The sequence below is a fragment of the Bison bison genome, unplaced genomic scaffold (genome assembly GCF_000754665.1).
Source record: "Bison bison bison isolate TAMUID 2011002044 unplaced genomic scaffold, Bison_UMD1.0 scf7180017864304, whole genome shotgun sequence".
Lineage (NCBI taxonomy): Eukaryota > Metazoa > Chordata > Mammalia > Artiodactyla > Bovidae > Bison > Bison bison.
The window spans coordinates 5,838,244-5,849,645 of NW_011494876.1; the positions used below are offsets into that span (position 1 = coordinate 5,838,244).

At 40.7% G+C, this 11,402-nt stretch overlaps 1 pseudogene; it reads right to left on the reverse strand.

The window, feature by feature from the left end:
• Nucleotides 1–4,014: 4,014 nt before the first annotated feature.
• LOC104997258 lies at nucleotides 4,015–9,781 on the reverse strand (annotated as a pseudogene).
• Nucleotides 9,782–11,402: the final 1,621 nt, after the last annotated feature.

Sequence of the window (11,402 nt, forward strand, 5' to 3'; positions counted from 1 at the left end):
ATGGTAAATCCAATTATCTTAAATATCATAGTTCCACTTATAAACAGTTAAAGTATCTTAAACCTCTTTACCTAAAATCAGAAGTCAATAGTCAATTGCATGTTTGAAACTAGAATCATAGGTCTAACTTGTCAGATTCTTAAATACAACAAATTCTCTTAAACAGTACAGATACTTATTACCAAACACTCAAATTAACTAATGCCTAACTTAACTACAAATTATGAATATTATGTGTTTAATTGACTTTGTGATCTCTCGATTTAATTTTTGAAAAATCCCTTACCTACTAGCAGAACAGTGATACCCTGTCAAGTGGGTTGAGGTTAGGTTTCCCAGTGGTGTGAGATTATGTTTTTATGTGAAGTTGCTGAGTCAGCTATATATGACCATAGCACAGTCACTTCTTCAGAGAGCTCTGATTGGGATGAGCACTGGGACATATACATAATGGCTCTTCTTTAACTGGGCATTAATATCCTGAAACATTCCTCTTACTTGTTTACAATGAGGATTCCCTTGTCAATCCCATGTCTTTGTTACTTACTACCTGTGTAACTTTGGCTCAACATTTCTAAGTCTCAGTTTCCTCATCTATAAAATAGAGATAATGATTACATCCACTGTATACAATTGTTATGAAGATCCTATGCAAAAATATACATAAAGTGCTCAGAACAGTGTCTGACATACACTAAGAGCTCAAAAAGTTTATGTTTACCACTATTACCCTCAAATGGGGCTTCTCTGATGGCTCAGACAGTAAAGAATCTGCCTGCAATGAGGGAGACCTGGTTTGATCCCTGGATTGGGAAGATCCCCTGGAGTAAGGGATGGCTACCTGCTCCAGTATTCCTGCTGGGAGAATTCCATGGACAGAGGAGCCTGGCAGACTATAGTGCATAGGGTTGCAAAGAGTCAGACAAGACTGAGCAACTAACACAACAACACCCTCAAATAACCATATACTTTTTAGGTTTAAAAAATTTCATGATATGTGAAAAATGTCAGAGGCCCATTAAATCAAAGATCTTTTTATCCTTAACAGGCACAGTGAAGTGATTGGCACTGTTATAGAGGGACTGGAAAAGAGGTGGGTCTTGGATTGAGTCTGCAGACCTAACATGGCATTTAAAGAGTTTGCAGTGAGTAGCAGTCCATTCTGAAGGAGATCAGCCCTGGGATTTCTTTGGAAAGAATGATGCTTAAGCTGAAACTCCAGTACTTTGGCCACCTCATGCGAAGAGTTGACTCATTGGAAAAGACTCTGATGCTGGGAGGGATTGGGGGCAGGAGGAGAAGGGGACGACAGAGGATGAGATGGCTGGATGGCATCACTGACTCGATGGACATGAGTCTGAGTGAACTCTGGGAATTGGTGATGGACAGGGAGGCCTGGCGTGGTGCAATTCATAGGGTCGCAAAGAGTCGGACATGACTGAGCGACTGATCTGATCTGATCTGAGCAGTTCAAATAAGTTATCAGTGTGGGAGGTGGGAGTAGGTTAGTCAGTCTCACACATTGTAGGGGGCTGGTCTTTGGAGTGGACCTAATTCTAAGGTAGGGAATTTAGAGGCCACAAATGTCATGCAAAAACATAAATGCCAGGGAAGTAGTAACCATCAGAAAAGGTCCCCAAGTTAATAAATTCTGTGGTTCTGTAGCAGTGGCTGTGCAGCATTGGAGCAACTTTGAGGAGATACCCCACATCCAAGGGCAAAGGAGAAGCCCCAGCAAGACAGTAGGAGGGGCAAAATCATGTTTAGAATCAACCCCATACCATCCAGAGACGCTGAGAGGGCTCAAACATACCTTGTGTGCACCAGGACCCAGAGACCCAACAGAGACTGAGACAGAACTCTGTTTGAGTATCTCCTGAGGAGGTGTGGGTCAGTAGTAGTCTGCTGCAGGGGCAGGGGCTCTGGATGCAGTAGACCTGGGTATGGCATAAGCCCTTTTGAGGAGTTCACCATTAACCCCACCACAGAGCTGCCAGAACTTACACAGGACTGGGGAAACAGACTCTTGGAGGGCAGAAGCAAAACCTTGTGGGCATCAGGACGCAGGAAAAAGGAGTAGTGACCCCACAAGAGACTGACTCAGACTTGCCCATGAATGTCTAGGAGTCTCCGGCGGAGGCATGGGTTGGTGGTGGCCTACTGCAGGGTTGAGGGCACTGAGTGTAGCAGTGCATGCATGGGACCTTTTGAAAGAGGTCTCCATTATCTTCATTACCTCCACCATAGTTTGGCCTCAGGCAAATAACAGGGAGGGAACATAGCCCCACTCATAAACAGAAAATTAAATTAAAGATTTACTGAGCATGGCCCCACCCATCAGAACAAGACTGTTTCTCCCTCAATCAGTCTCTCCCATCAAGGAGCTTCCATGAACCTCTTATCCTTCTCCATCAGAGGGCAGACAGACTGAAAAGCATAATCACAGAAAACTAACCAATTTGATCTCATGGACCACAGCCTGATATAACTCAATGAAACTATGAGCCATGCTGTGTAGGGCCACCCAAGATGGATGGGTCATGGAAGTAGGAAGTAGGAAGTTAAGCTCTGACAAAATGTGGTCCTCTGAAGAAGGGAATGGCAAACCACTTCAGTATTCTTGCCTTGAGAACCTCATGAACCGTATGAAAAGGCAAAAAGATAGGGCCCTGAAAGATGAACTCCCCAGGTTGGTAGGTGCCCAATTTGCTATTGGAGATCAGTGGAGAAATAACTCCAGAAAGAATGAAGAGATGGAGCCAAAGCAAAAACAACTCCCAGTTGTGGATGTGATGGATGATGGAAGTAAAGTCCAATGCTGTAAAGAGCAATGTGGCATAGGAACAGTGGACTGTCTTGCTGGGGCTTCTCCTTTGCCCTTGGATGTTGGAGAAGACACTTGAGAGTCCCTTGGACTGCAAGGAGATCCAACCCGTCTATCCTAAAGGAAATCAGTCCCTAATATTCATTGGAAGGACTGATCCTGAATCTGAAACTCCAAAACTTTGGCCACCTGATGTGGAGAACCCACTCATTTGAAAAGACCCTGATATTGGGAAAGATTGAATGTAGGAGAAGGGAACGACAGAGAATGAGATGGTTGGATGGCATCACCAACTTGATGGACATGAGTTTGAGCAAGCTCCGCTAGTTGTTGATGGACAGGGAAGCCTGGCCTGCTGCAGTCCATGGGGTCGCAAAGAGCTGGGCACAACTGAGTAACTGAACTGGACTCTGACTGGGCTTGGGTGTGTTTATTTGGGAGTAAGGAAAAAGAAGCCAGTGTGGGCTAGAGCTCAGTCCTAGAGGGATCTGATTCCTTGGCAGGTAACCAAAGGAGTTGAATTGAAACCCAGAAATGAGAAGAGAATATTATTGAACATCCACTGTTGCCTGGCATATGTTCACATTTTTCTATATTGTCTGCATTATCACATTTCTCTTCCGATAGATTCAAAAAGTAAATCTTTTTCTTTTCTTTAAGAAATCTTATTGCATTTATTTTATAGAAGGTGGGAAAATGACTAAGTAAACTTTCCAAGCTTATACATCCAGTAAATGGTGGGAGAGAATTGAACACAAGTCTTCTTATTTCAAAGGTCATGATCTTTCCATGACTACACAAGGCTGCAGAGGTGAGGTAAAGCAACAATGCCCAGAGCAACAATGCTCAGAGCATTCGCCTAGGTAGTCTTAAATGTCTCCTGCCATGTGTCATGGTTAGACCTGAGATGAGGATGAGTGGAGACTGTAGAAGAGAGCCAGGTCTAGGACCACAACTATTGGAAGAGGAAGCTTGAAGAAGCTGGTCTAGGGTACAGCCTCAGCAACAACTGGAGTGTGGGCTTCTTGCTCCGTCTTTGGCCTGGTTATTCTACCCTAAAGGGGACTTTGGTTCTCCTTTGAAGTAGAAGGCAGAAAAATTAACATAGTTGACTTATGGCAATGATTGTTTTTTCTGTTTTTTCCCACTTTTATTTACATTTTTTTTTCTGACTTTAATTTTGGGGACATAAGTTTTTGTTTCTTCATTTTCTTCTGGGATATCTTTTTCTTCTGTGCAACCTCCTCTTCTGGTTTAGGAACAGTTTGTTCTTTTTCATTAAGGATCATCTCAATGTGGCTAGGAGAGCTCGTGTATGGGTTGAGCCAACCATGAGATCTTTTAGTCCTGTGCCCCATCTTGGGGACTTTGTTCACCTGGATGTGCTCAATGACAAGAGAATCTACCTCTAAGCCCTTAAGTTCAGTGTTACTCTCTACATTTTTGAGTATGTGCAGTAAAAATTTATCATTCTTTTTGGGCCACCGACCCAGCATCCAGCCCTACTGCTGGGCCTATGCACACCTACCAACTCCACCATTGTAATGATGCAGTAGCACCCATTGCTTCTTTAAAGTGACATCCCCCGGATACTTGGTGGTTTTTCAGATAGGCATACCCTTAATGGCCTGGACAGTTTCACGAGTGTTCCTAAAGTGAAGATTTTAACCTCTTGATTTGCATGATTTTGTGGGGTTGTCTGGGTCAAGTGAATAGCACACATTTTTAGAGGTCACCTAAGGCTGCTTACTGGAAAAGAAAGCATGGCAGTGATTCTTAATCTCTCAATACGATGAAAGATATGAAGTTTCCTAGAAAAATGTATATAACCTCACAGTCATACCATTTCACATTCCATCTGAGAGGATTCACAGAACCCTTGAAACTAATAGAGGATTCGGTCACCAATCCAAGAGAATCTTTAGACTAAGGAAATCTTTAGACCAAAGATGCAGAGCCTTTTCAGAAGTGTTTGCTTAAAGGAGTGCTGGCATTATTGCAAGATGATGTTTCGGCTGCTTCTAGGCACAGATAACTAATTTAGAGTTAATAAATTCTGTTTTACTGAATTCTTTTTAAAGTCTCACAACAATCCTACAAGGTAGGTACTATCATTAGCCTTGCTTATATAGATGAGGAAATGACTCAGAAGAATTCAACAATGTTCTCAAAGTTACAGATATAGTAAGTGGAGATGTGCTCAATAAAAAATTGTATTGTTCAATAATGTCCTATCTTAAAACAAAAACTTGTCAGTTTTTGACCTGGTATAACTGATAAGTGGGTATAATGTTTAACACATAAATCATATAAAGAAATTGTGATATTAGATTTTGATTGTAGACACTTGTTTGGGGTGACAAATGGTACCTGCCAGATTAGAAATTTCATAGCAGCAAGCTCTACTGCTTAGCTTTGTTTCTTATGCATCTTAGAAATTTATCTAAATTTCAAAAAGGGATTTGCTGGTGACAAACACTTTATGAAATGGGAAGTATTCATTACCCAGGTAACATTTCTTTCTGCTAGCAAATTATGCTGAGAATACAGAGCTTTTTATGTAGTGCTTTTACCTTGAAAATATTTTAAAGCTACTAGCCTATCAAGCTTCACCACATCTTTATGGGGTCAGTCAATATGAATTTCACCTTTCCCATCCTGTGGGTCGCTTTTAGGGACCTTCAGGTGCCAAGACCATCAGACAGAGCCTGCTTAGAGTGTTTGTATACTTCAAGACAACATTCATGCAGAGAGAGTGGTAAATCCATCTGTGGAAGAAGGTAGGGCCTTTGTGAAAGAACACACAAAGCAACAAAGGAACTTGTTGAAAGACACAAGACTACAAAGCAAATCCACGGCTCCCTGGGGCTTCTGTGAGTACTTGCTTTTACAAGGCTGTTACTAAATATTTTCCTGACGGAACTGAAAACAACCTGCCAGATTTTACATGTGTCTCTTTGGAGAAAGCCATAGGTGGTTATCAGAAAAAAAAAAAAAAAAAAAAAAACATTCAGTGGTTTCAAATCTTTCTTCCTACTAGAATAATCATCTAGAGGGGAAAAAATAATTGTATTCTTGTGTATTCTGATTCACTTACTTCAGTTCTGTTCTGTGGATTTCTTTGTGAAGGTGTTGGGGTCTCCATCTCTCTCTGCCCTTTTTTTTTTCTCTCTCTCTCTCTCCTTTCTTCTTTCCCTCCACAATCAGACCAAACAACAAACAAACACAAACAACCCCCCCCCAAGTTTGTTGGCTCACTATTCTACTACTTTCTCATGCATTTGGAGACCTTGAAGCTCAAACCTGAGAAAGTAAGAGTTATAGACATGTTGCGGGAGTGTCTGATGCACAGGAAGGTAAATAATAAATAATCTTTATTTTTCAAAGGGGAACAATTTAAACATCTTTGCCTACACACTCGAAGGAGCAACTCTTCTGGACTTTTGTGAATTGTTGTCAGTCCTTGGTTATATATGCTACCCTATAATTCAGAGTTTCTTGAAAGGAGTTAAACAATTTTAAGGCCACCGTAAATTTTATTATTATCTCCTGGTATCTATTACTTGGGCTCTCAGGGTGATCATCACATTTGCATTCTCTTTGAATCATTCTAAATGAGAATTTGTCTCCAAAAAATGATTATTTTTTTGGTGTGTTTTCAAAAGGAAAATTGGTGCTATGGGCTAATGACTGTGGAAAATGATTTTTGAGTATAACATGGGATTGTTTTTGAGATGTATTTTTGGTGTTCAAAAACCTCAGAAACCTGGAAGCAAAACTGACCAGCTTATAAAAATGCAAACAGGGACATGTCTTTGATTCTTGAGAATTTTTCTTCGTAGAAGAATTAAAGACAAAAGGAAAGAAGGGAAGAAGAGAGAAGGGCAAAGAAAGATATGCACACTAATGTGAAATATTTGATTGCCCTTTCCCCAAGTTGTCGCCTAGAAAGTATCTGTTTATTGCAGTCAAAGTCAAGTGATATTACACTGAGTTACAGTTTGATAGACCCCAGAGCTGGACAATTCTAGTTTAAAAATTAGCTTCTTGCCTTCCTGCTATAAGTTTTTAATATCTGTTGAGTTGCTTATGGGGTATACAGATATTTTTTGCAACAGGTGCTTATGAGATAGAGAAACAGCTGAAAGCATTTCCTTATAGCAGGGAATTCATACAACAAATGAAGCAAAGCAGACAGTTATGTCAAATTAAAGCCCCTTTCACGAGTGCGTGACCCTTAGGAGCACATAGTAGATAAAACATGCAGTCCTTGCAACATGATTTTGTAAATTGTGTTTGCCTGCTTATATTGCAAAAGAGATTTTTTTCCTAATCATTTCAACTCCTTTGTATTTGCTTTAGCATAATCCTTTTAAAAGACATAGTAGGATATTTAGAGTCCTGAATTACACATTAAATGTATAACCATTCCTGGACACCTTCCTAGTTTATATAGAGCTGTTTCAAAACAGGATGAAATTTTGAAAATATTGTGATCTAAAATATTCAGTATTTTAAAAAATAGTAAGGTTTAGTGCTGAGAACATTGTGATGAAACAGCGTTTAGACTACTAATGACATTATGGGTAGGTGAATTCCTTTTGCTGGATAGTTTGACAGCATAGAGTCTGATCAAAAGAGATGATCCTCTGAGATAAGAATTCTAGGGGAGTTTCCTCAGGTAGTGATGTGACAGAAGTCAAAAAGAATATTTATTACAGTGGCATTATAATGCTATCTATAATTTCATTGTGAAGCCAGTGATAAAATATGCAAAATGGTTGTGATGTAATTTATTAAAGTAGTTCCGATACAGTGTGAAAAAAGAAAATACAAAATGGCAGGAATGCAAGATTTGCATTCTTGCAGATATGCAAAAATAGGCAGGTATGTGAATAAGAGCAAGTAGACAAGAATCACAAATGGAAAATGTAAACAGGTTTACAAGGGAGTTTATTGCTTTAAAAAACCATATTATTAGCATTACTCTTGTGTCATCTTTTTAGATAATTACAGTTGGTACTTCCTATCCATAGATTCCACATTTCAGATTCAAGAAATTTTGGATCAAAAATACTTGAAAAAAATTCCAGAAAGCAAAACTTGAATTTATTGGATTGGCAACATTTACATTGTGTTTACAACTATTTACGCAGCATTTACATCATATTAAGTATTATAAGTATAATTCCCCTGGTGGCTCAATGGTAAAGAATCCACCTACCACTGCAGGAGACACAGCAGACACGAGTTCAATCCCTGGGTTGGGAAGATCCCCTGGAGTAGGAAATGGCAACCCACTCCAGTGCTCTTGCTTGGGAAATCCTATGGACAGAGAAGCCTGAAGGGCTACACAGTCCATGGGGTTGCAAAAGAGTCAGATGCAACAACTAAAACAACAACAAGGTATTATTAGTAATCTAGAGATGATTTAAAGTATACAAGAGGATGCACATAGGTTATGTGGGCTTCCCTGGTGTCTCAGTGGTAAAGAATTTGATGCCAATGCAGATGATGCAGGAGACCCGGGTTCAATCTCTGAGTTGGAGCGATCTTCTGGAGAAGGGGATGGCTACCCACTCCAATATTCTTGCCTTGAGAATCCAGATTTATGGACAGAGGAGCCTGGTGAGCTACACTACATGGGGTCAGTAGCAAAGAGTCAGACACAGTTGAGCGACTAAGCACCCACACAGAGGTTATATACAAATACTACACTATTTTGTATAAAGGACTTCAGCATTTGTGGATTTTGGTGTCTGTGGGGGATTCTGGAGCCAATCTCCCAAGGATACCCAAGGACAACTGTATATAAAAGTAAGTTGATACATGTATGAATTAATAATACTCCAATACCATGTTGACAGTGTTCAGGGCATCACCATGAGAATAGGCTGAGTCTACCTCTGGCAGTTGTCTTGGGGGGCACTCATTTACTATGGTAAAGCGGGGAGCCAGAGCATCAGAAAATGGCCTGTTTTGCATGAGAAGAGAGCAAAAGAAGTTGAATGGCGTGACTATGTTTTCATATAACATGACTGTCACTCTTTAGATAGCGTGATACCAGGGTCTCACAATGAGGTTGGTGGAGGAGTGAAACATAATTTTCCTTCTACCTTACTGAGTTCTTAGCCGAGATCCTTGTAACCAAGACAAACTGACACAAGAGAAAAGCAAACAGAAGTTTATTAACATGTAGACCTTATCTTTCCATGGGAGATACCCAGGGGAAGATGAGTGACTCCCAAGATAGCTTGAGATTCAGACTTTATTTCCCTTTCTTGATAGGGAAAGAGTGGAGAGTGGGGTTGAGATGTAGACCTCTTAGGGGAGAGTAAATGATTTTTAGCAAAGATGAGTGGGCACTTAGTAGAGTAGCTAGGAGGTATGATGATTTGTGACTAAGATTGGCTATGGTGTTGACTTTTTGTCTCCTTAACTGTGGCGAGTCAGTCTTCCCTGGTTGCAGAAACTGCCAGAGAGGGAATATTCAGCTTCTTTTGGAGGATTTGCTTTTAGGCAGATAAGGGGAGTTTGGAGAAAGTCTCTCCCTGCATTTGCTATTTTTCAAGTGCCTACAGCTCAAAATAATCAATAAACCAAAATGGCACATTTTGAAGTAGCATGTTCTTTTATCCTTCAGTGGTCTTGCTAGAAGACCTGAAAATCCATCACCTTAGCTGCCTACAGCCTCTTTTGTACTCCACATTAGGGTTGTCCTTCTCCCGATGTAAGAATACCAAATGGCCATTAACTGAAGACTTCTTTTCCCTAGCCAGTACTTAAATGTCCCCTGCCAACATTTGTCTTTGTAGCTTTTCCTTGGCTGTTTCCATGGCTGACCATTCCCCTCCACTGCCCTCTGCTTTAAATAGGTTAATATCTTCTACCAGTTGAAAGTCAAGTTCTGCTTACCTGTTTTCTTCCAGATGATGAAATATCTCTGTATTGATCCATTACATATGTAATGTAATGGATTACTAATTTTCTAAGTTCTTGTGGGTGTGTACTTTACTGTTGCTCACATATATTGAAAACAGCAGGTGACAGAGTTGAGGAGCCAGTAGAATTTAAATATCAGATCAAAGAGGAACATAGGGACTGAGATAAGTCAACAGAGAATTAACTCCAAGTGCCCATTTTATTTACTATAAATCTAGTAAAATGCGTCATTGCTCAGTCATGTCCGACTCTCTGGAGCCCCATGTAGCCTGCCAGGCTCCTCTGTCCATGGAATTTTCCATGCAACAGTGGTGGAGTGGGTTGCCGTTTCCTCTCCAGGGGATCTTCCTGACCCAGGGATTGAACCCGTGTCTCTTGGGTTTCCTGCATTGGCAGGCAGATTCTTTACCACTAGTGCCACCTGGGAACCCCTATAAGAAACATACAAAGAAACATACAACTTTGGTTGCTTCATTTCATCTTGTCAGAGCCCATGCTGAATAGGAGAGTAAGGTACTGGGGGCCCTTTGGGACCTTCAGACAAGATACCAAGAAAAGACAGTTCCTCTTTATTGATGTAAGATGTGAGCATTGGAAGTCATAATGGCAGCCTTTGCTTCAACACTGACTCCTGTATCTTTAAACTGTCTCTTCTTTTCAGAGAACTCTCTTTCCTGTCTGGAAGAGTGGTCAGTTGAGCCTCGGCAACCATATTTGCTCACCATATGGTTCCCTGGCAAAAATTCTTTCCATTAAAGTTGGATACTTAATCCAAGCTTGCCCCACCAAGGACTCCCTTCCTGGAATTTGAGATTCATAGATAGACAGTGATTTTCTGCGTGGCTGGAATTGTGACAGGTAAACCTGAGATCTGTGGATGGCTTTATCTCTCTCTGAGGACTGAGGAGTGGAGAAACAAGAGGACTGTATTTCCTAGGTTCCGTTCTCTGGCATTACGGAAGTGGCTGTGTCTCTGCCTCTGAGTCCCTGGGACCCTTTTTGTGTCCTTCTAATAACTTCTCCTTCCATTTTGTCCTAGTTTCTGTTACTTGGAACAAAGAGACTTAGCAATACATTCCCACTGCCAACTAGCGGCACAAGAATAATAGTCCTCAACAATCAGAAGAGTTGATGTTATACAGGGGGTTTAGGTGACATACATATCATCTTCAAATTTGGTGTTTTAAGGGTATTTTTGAATCTCTGATAGAACTTTGCAGATCCTTCTGTTGAGTTGTCTGATGCATTCCTTAGATAAGGGACCACTCTGAGGTTAGTTCCTTGGGAACTGGTTAACTAGGGAAATCTCTTCAAAATGACAAAAACTGGACTTTAGTACAATGTTTAAAGGCCAAAGACTGAAACAATCTAAAATTAAAATAAGTTTCTCAGAAGGCGCCTCGTCTCCCCCTTGCAGCCCTGCCTGCTCCCAAACATACAAATACTCAAAGATACTGGGGGCTGAGATGGGCCTTCGGATTTCTACTCCAGTACTGGAGTGGGTTGTCATTGCCTTCTCCGGATGTTATATTGCATATGCTAAATGACTGGCTCTGGGGCTTTGCTTTGAGAATAATAGTCACCAATGACTATTTGATTGTGCCTTTAGATTCAAATTCTATTTGCAAATCAAATT